The 6,000-nt window shown below is 53.9% G+C and overlaps 1 long non-coding RNA gene across 1 annotated transcript; it reads left to right on the forward strand.

Annotated features, from left to right (window-relative positions):
• Positions 1 to 4,501: 4,501 nt before the first annotated feature.
• On the forward strand, positions 4,502 to 5,761 carry LOC132534940 (uncharacterized). Its single transcript, XR_009546699.1, has 3 exons — positions 4,502 to 4,704; positions 4,859 to 4,929; positions 5,137 to 5,761. It is a non-coding gene; the product is annotated as an uncharacterized LOC132534940 (long non-coding RNA).
• The last annotated feature ends 239 nt before the right edge of the window (positions 5,762 to 6,000 follow it).

The following is a 6,000-nucleotide window of genomic DNA, read 5'->3' on the forward strand; positions in this document are numbered from 1 at the left end:
ACTCTGGTTTTCTCAATCTCTCTCTCTCTCTCTCCCATAAATAAGTAAAATCTAAAAAACAGAGGCAGCCCAGGAGAGAAGTTCAGACGTCAGGAAGCAGAGTGAGGGCAGAGCATACCCTCCCTACTCCCTTAACAAATGAGCACCAAGGACAGACTGTTTACAAAAAGAACCTGCCACCAAGCCAAGAGGACAGCAGTGTCCACAGCACTGGCCTCCAGGGCCCTGCACTCTTACAGATCCCAACTGCATTGTGTGTGGGGCGGGGGTTGGGGGGTAAGGCCCCAACACAGCTGGTCAGAGGGCCTGAGAGGCATTCCCCAGCAGGGTGGCCTCAGGAAACAGCATAGCCTCAAAACCATGTTTCTGAAGGAGGCAGCCACGTTCCCACGTTTGAACGTTAACAAGAGGAGCTGTTGGCATTAACTGAGTCAGATGGAAGCCTTGCCAGCCCAGCCAGCCAAGTGCCAGGAAAGGGAAGAAAGTCACATGAGAGCACGAGGATCAAAGGCGGCTTCCCTGGCACGGGCAGCTGCACGTCAGAGAAAGGCTTGTGAGAATATGCTATAGGAAGCACAAGGGAGAGACGAATTGGACAAAAGCACAGAAGATGCAGAGAGCGAGCAGAGGGAGGACGCACACTGAGGACCCAAACAGGACAGCTGTGTGTCTAAACATGACTCCACAGCAGCCGACAGCCAGAAGAGACTTACAGCAGTCACAGGCAAATTCAGAGAAAGGGAACAAATAAACTCTCAGACAGCTATCAAGTTGGAAGCCAGACCTCCCAGTGTAAGAGAGACAAGAATCCCTGCAGTAGATTCCCCACCAGCAAAAGCAAGAGGATATCTTCAGAGACAGTTTTCCCTCAGACAAAGGAGGAACCAACCGGCTGTCTGGACCGAGAGGACCCCAGAGGGACTCAGAGCCATCGAGATCAGGAGCGCCCTGAATGGCTCTGAGTCATGCACTCTAGGCTAAAGGAGAGAGACCCCTCTTTCAGGCACCAGGAGGGAGAAGCACATCAACAAGGAGAGAAAAAAACTGTCTGGCCTCGGCTCTTTGTTTGGCAGCATTCAGGACCAGAGGAGAGGAGCGAGTCTTCGGTTGAGAGCCAAGAATGTTACACCCAGTGACACTGTTGAGGTGTATAGATAGAGCATGGCATGGGAAAGACACCCTTGGGGGAGGGGGGAGTTCCTCAGGACTGAAAACTAGCTAACTCTTAAAAAAAGGTCAAAAAAAATTTTTTTTTTGACGCAGGGCTTGTACCCTGCATGATCCCACCACTCCCAATGGGTCTCTCTGTCTTTGTTTCTTTGGTTCCTTTTAAAATTTTAGGTGGAGAGGGGTTGGCAAGGCTAAGCGCACGTGGTGTGAAGCGCAAGGACCGGCCTAAGGATCCCGGTTCGAGCCCCCGGCTCCCCACCTGCAGGGGAGTCGCTTCACAGGCGGTGAAGCAGGTCTGCCGACGTCTGTCTTTCTCTCCCCTCTCTCTCTGTCTTCCCCTCCTCTCTCCATGTCTCTCTGTCCTATCCAACAACAACTAACAATAATTACAACAACAAGGGCAACAAAAGGGGGGTAAATGGCCTCCAGGAGCAGTGGATTCATGGCGCAGGCACCGAGCCCCAGCAATAACCCTGGAGGCAAAAGAAAGAAAGAAAGAATTCAAGTGGAGGCAGAAAGACAGAGAAAGAAGGAGGGCAGGGGGGCCCGGCAGTGGCGCAACTGGTTAAGTAAGTGCATGTCACTGTGCTCCGGGACCCAGGTTCAAGTCCATGGTCCCCACCTGCAGGGGAAGCTTCACAAGCAGTGAGGCAGGGCTGCAGGGTCTTCGTTTTCTACCCACCTGCTCTATCAGTCTCTCTCTGTCCTACCAAAGAAAGATTCTTAAAAAGACAGAAGGAGGACAGCACAGCACTGTCCCACTGACCATGCGGCTGCTGTGCGTGGAGCTCCCGCATGCTGTCGGGGGCTCAGACCCAGGCCCTTACACACGGCGAAGCACTCTGCCGGGTTGGCTGTCCCCCCGCCCAGAAGGTCAACTTTAAAAAAAAAAAATTCTGTCTCTAAAATGGAAACAGTGACAAGACTGTAGGATAAGAGGGGTACAATTCCACACAGTCCCCACCACCAGAACTCCACAGCCCACCCCCTCCCCTGATAGCTCCACTTTTAGGCCAGGCCACTTGTGCTGCTGGAGCCACAGCACGTATGATTCCTGGGCTGACTTTTTGTTTCAGAGCGAGAACGAGGGAAAGACACTGTAGCGCCACCCCACCACCCATGGGGCTCTCTGACGCCTCGGTGCTCCTGTGCGGTGCCAGGCCCTGAACCTGAGCCCTCCCGCAAGTGAGACAGTTCACGTGCTCAACCAGGTGGGCTATCTCCTAGCCCCAGCTATAAGGTAAAAAGCCCGATACAGGCCGAGCAACAGTCAACTTGGGTTTTCTGCTTGTTTGCCTGTTTGTTTTGTTTTTGTCATGACCAGGGCTCCACTGCAGGTAGGGAGGCAGAGAAAGAGGCACCCAACAGCACCCAAGCTTCCCCCGTGCCATGGTACCCCCGGTGTAGGGTGAGAGGGGCTCAGACACGAGTCTTACACACGGCAAAATGGGGGCCTCCCAGGTGAGCTGTCCTGCCAGCCCAACACTCCTATTGATCCCATCAGTCAGGGAAGCGTCCAGCTCCATTTCTATAGACAAGAATCACTGACGTCATAGGCTTTCTGCAAGTTAGATTTGCTCCGAGATCTCAGAAAACGTAGATTCCAAAATACAGGACGCTGCTTTTTTGACCTGTTTTAAAGTTGTCATAATATTTCCTGACACAACCCTCAGGTGACTCCAACACAAAACTAAATATGCTTAAAAGATAAAGCGAAGTTTATTTAAATATAGGACCAAGATGAAATCCAGCAGAATTAAATCCAGGAAGCAACTGGTCTTGACCAGAGTGGAGCATTTATTCCTTTCCCCCAAGACAAATCTCGTAATGAGTTTCACAGTCTTTTAATGCTAGAGAAACTCATCAGGTCAAATAGTGCTCGTGAAACCTAAGACTCAGCAGTTTTTTCCTTTTCCAGTTAAATTCAAGTAAAATCAAATTCTTTTAGCTTCAAATAAAACAGGTGTGTGCAGTCCCGTCTTCTTAGACGTTCTGGCCACATTTGCCTTCCTGCCTGGCCTTCTCCACCTCCACTGGGTCTCTGCACATACACTCTGCCGAGCTGAGCAGGAGCTGGACCCTCCGTTTGTCTAGCCGTCGGCACCGTAGCAGCGTAGCAAGCCCCCGCCCCACAAAGCTGGCTGCTGAACGGTGGGCATGTGTTGCTTCCTTCTTTGTATTTAATTGCTTTAAAAACAAACTGGAAAGATTTGCTTAATGAGAGAGGCTAGAGCACCTCTCTGCTCCAGCATATACACCCTGGGGATAGAACCCAGGGACTGAGGAAGGCAAGCCCTGCACTCTGCCTGCTGAGCCTCTTTCTTGACGCTTCAAGTTTGCAAGCTTGTTTGGTTTGTGTGTGAAAGACTGTGTATCATTTCTTTTTTCTTAAATTCTTTTTAAATATTTATTTATTTTCCCTTTTGTTGCCCTTGTTTTTTTACTGTTGTAGTTATTATTGTTGTCGTCATTGTTGGATAGGACAGAGAGAAATGGAGAGAGGAGGGGATGACAGAGAGGGGGAGAGAAAGACACCTGCAGACCTGCTTCACAGGCGGTGAAGCAACTCCCCTGCAGGTGGGGAGCCAGGGGCTCGAACCGGGATCCTTATGCCGGTTCTCTCGCTTTGCGCCACGTACACTTAACCCACTGTGCTACTGTCCGACTCCTTTCTTTTTTGTTTCTATTTATTTATTTATTTTCCCTTTTGTTGCCCTTGTTTTTTTTTTATTGTTGTTGTAGTTATTATTGTTGCTGTTATTGATGTCATCATTGTTAGATAGGACAGAGAGAAATGGAGAGAGGAGAGGAAGACAGAGCGGGGGAAAGAAAGACAGACACCTGCAGACCTGCTTCACCGCCTGTGAAGCGACTCCCCTGCAGGTGGGGAGCCAGAGGCTCGAACCAGGATCCTCACACCAGTCCTTGCGCTTCACACCATATGCTCTTAACCCGCTGCGCTGCCGCCTGACTCCCAAGCGTTTCTTTTTTGTTTCTTTCTCACTCTCCCTCTCCCTTTCAGGCACTGCTCGCAGGCCAACTTTTTCATTATCAAGAGGCTCCTACTAGCTGGTACAGGTGCCCTTTCCGACTGGCTGTGGGTCCAGGCTAAGACCCTGCCTGGCCTTACAGGCTCCTGGACACACCTGGCTAAGGTTCTCCCCTCCACAGCCACGGGGACTCCCAAGCCCTGTCTGACTCCACCACCCTCACTTCTCCCTCCCTCCTCTTAATGACCCCGCCCTGTGCCTTGACACCCCGCTGGCCCAAGCCTCCCGCGCCACACCACCTGGCCTTGGCATGAATGAGCTCTTGTTGCACTTCAGTCTCCTCCTACCCTCCCTCTCTGAACCTCAGATGCCAGGGCTCCAGGTCAGGCCTGTGGTCAGTGCCAGCCCCAGCCTGGCATTCTCGTCCTCGCTGACTCTCCTCCTGTGGCAGCCCAACACCGGGAGAGGTGTTCCCCTGGCGTCGCAGAAGGAATAGAGAAGCTGCCGTGTCTGCTTTGCACTTGGCTGAAAGACTGACAGCAAGGTATGAGCTGAAGCAGCAGTCGGGGAAGGATGGAGGAACCCGCTGTAGCTGAGGAAAGCTGGCTTTCCTGGGAGGACAGGCTCTGGATGGGGGCTGGGGGCAGGGGACAGCTGGGGTCACCCCTCCAGCTCAGCCCCCAAACCTCCTCCCCCAGCTGGAAGAAGCCCCCACTTGAGACTGCACTTCTGAGCACAGCTGCTTTGGGGCACAGTCCAGCCCCCACAGGTGAGCTGAGGTCACCCCCTCCCCTGTCTCGGGTGAATCTCAGGGCAGGCGGGGGTGAGACCTATCGCCCTTTTCAGAAAGCAGGAGTGTGAACTCTTCCCCTCGGGCACAGGGACTGTTGGGCAAGGGCAGGACGCAGCCCCCGTAGTCACAGTCACGGCAGATGGTGGTGTCCCCCTCCTGCCCGAACCTCAGTGTCCTTCACAGAGCACCTGTGTCTCCCGGGCTGGCCTGCAGGGAGGGCCAGCTGTCCCTGTGCCACAGATGAGGAAACTGAGGCAGCGTAAGGCCATGCGGGCCCAGTGGCGCTGAAGTCTCCTGCCTCCCTCCTTGCACCTCTGCCTCAGCCCCCGTGTCAGGATCAGGGCGCTGTGTGAGGATGGGGAGCTCCGAGCACAGGCAGGCACAGGGGGCACACCCTAGGCGTCAATAAAAACAACAGCAGCAGAGGCAACAGGGAAGACCGATGGCTGCCATGTGTGAGAGCCTCCTGTCAGCGGGCTGGGGTGCCTGCTGGTTAGGCTTCTTGGCCAGAGGGCAGTGCTATGCCCCAACCGGGTTGCACAAAACAAAAACCCGTGGGGCAGATTAACTGGTGGGGGTCGGAGGGCTTCTGCTGGGCTCCTTGCCAGGAAGAAACAGAGAGGAGCCTTTCCCTGACCCCTTCAGACAGGCACTGTGATGTAATGGCCCAGCCCCTGGGTGCCCAGTAGTCAGAGCCGGCTCATCCTGGCCCTGACCACTGCACAATCATGAGCATCAAGGGACTGGGGGTCTGGGTCCCCATGGCCTCCCAGTGCCCAGCACAGAGCACCGCATGGTGGGGAGCAGGGGCCCACTGGCACCCCTGGGCAGCTGCAGCAGCCAGTGCGTGGAGGTGGAAGGGGAAATGGGGAGCACCCTCACAACCAGCTAAGGCTAACCCGGCCTGCAGGCCAGGTTCAGGGAGCCCCAGCCCTGGTCCTGAGAACACCACTCCACTTATAGCACGTTCCTGGGTGGAGGTCCAATACTCTCCCTCCTTGAACATTTCAGGGATTTTTAGCTAATTGATTTTAGTGCTCTTGTGCC

The sequence above is a fragment of the Erinaceus europaeus genome, chromosome 20 (genome assembly GCF_950295315.1).
Source record: "Erinaceus europaeus chromosome 20, mEriEur2.1, whole genome shotgun sequence".
Taxonomy (NCBI): Eukaryota; Metazoa; Chordata; class Mammalia; order Eulipotyphla; family Erinaceidae; genus Erinaceus; species Erinaceus europaeus.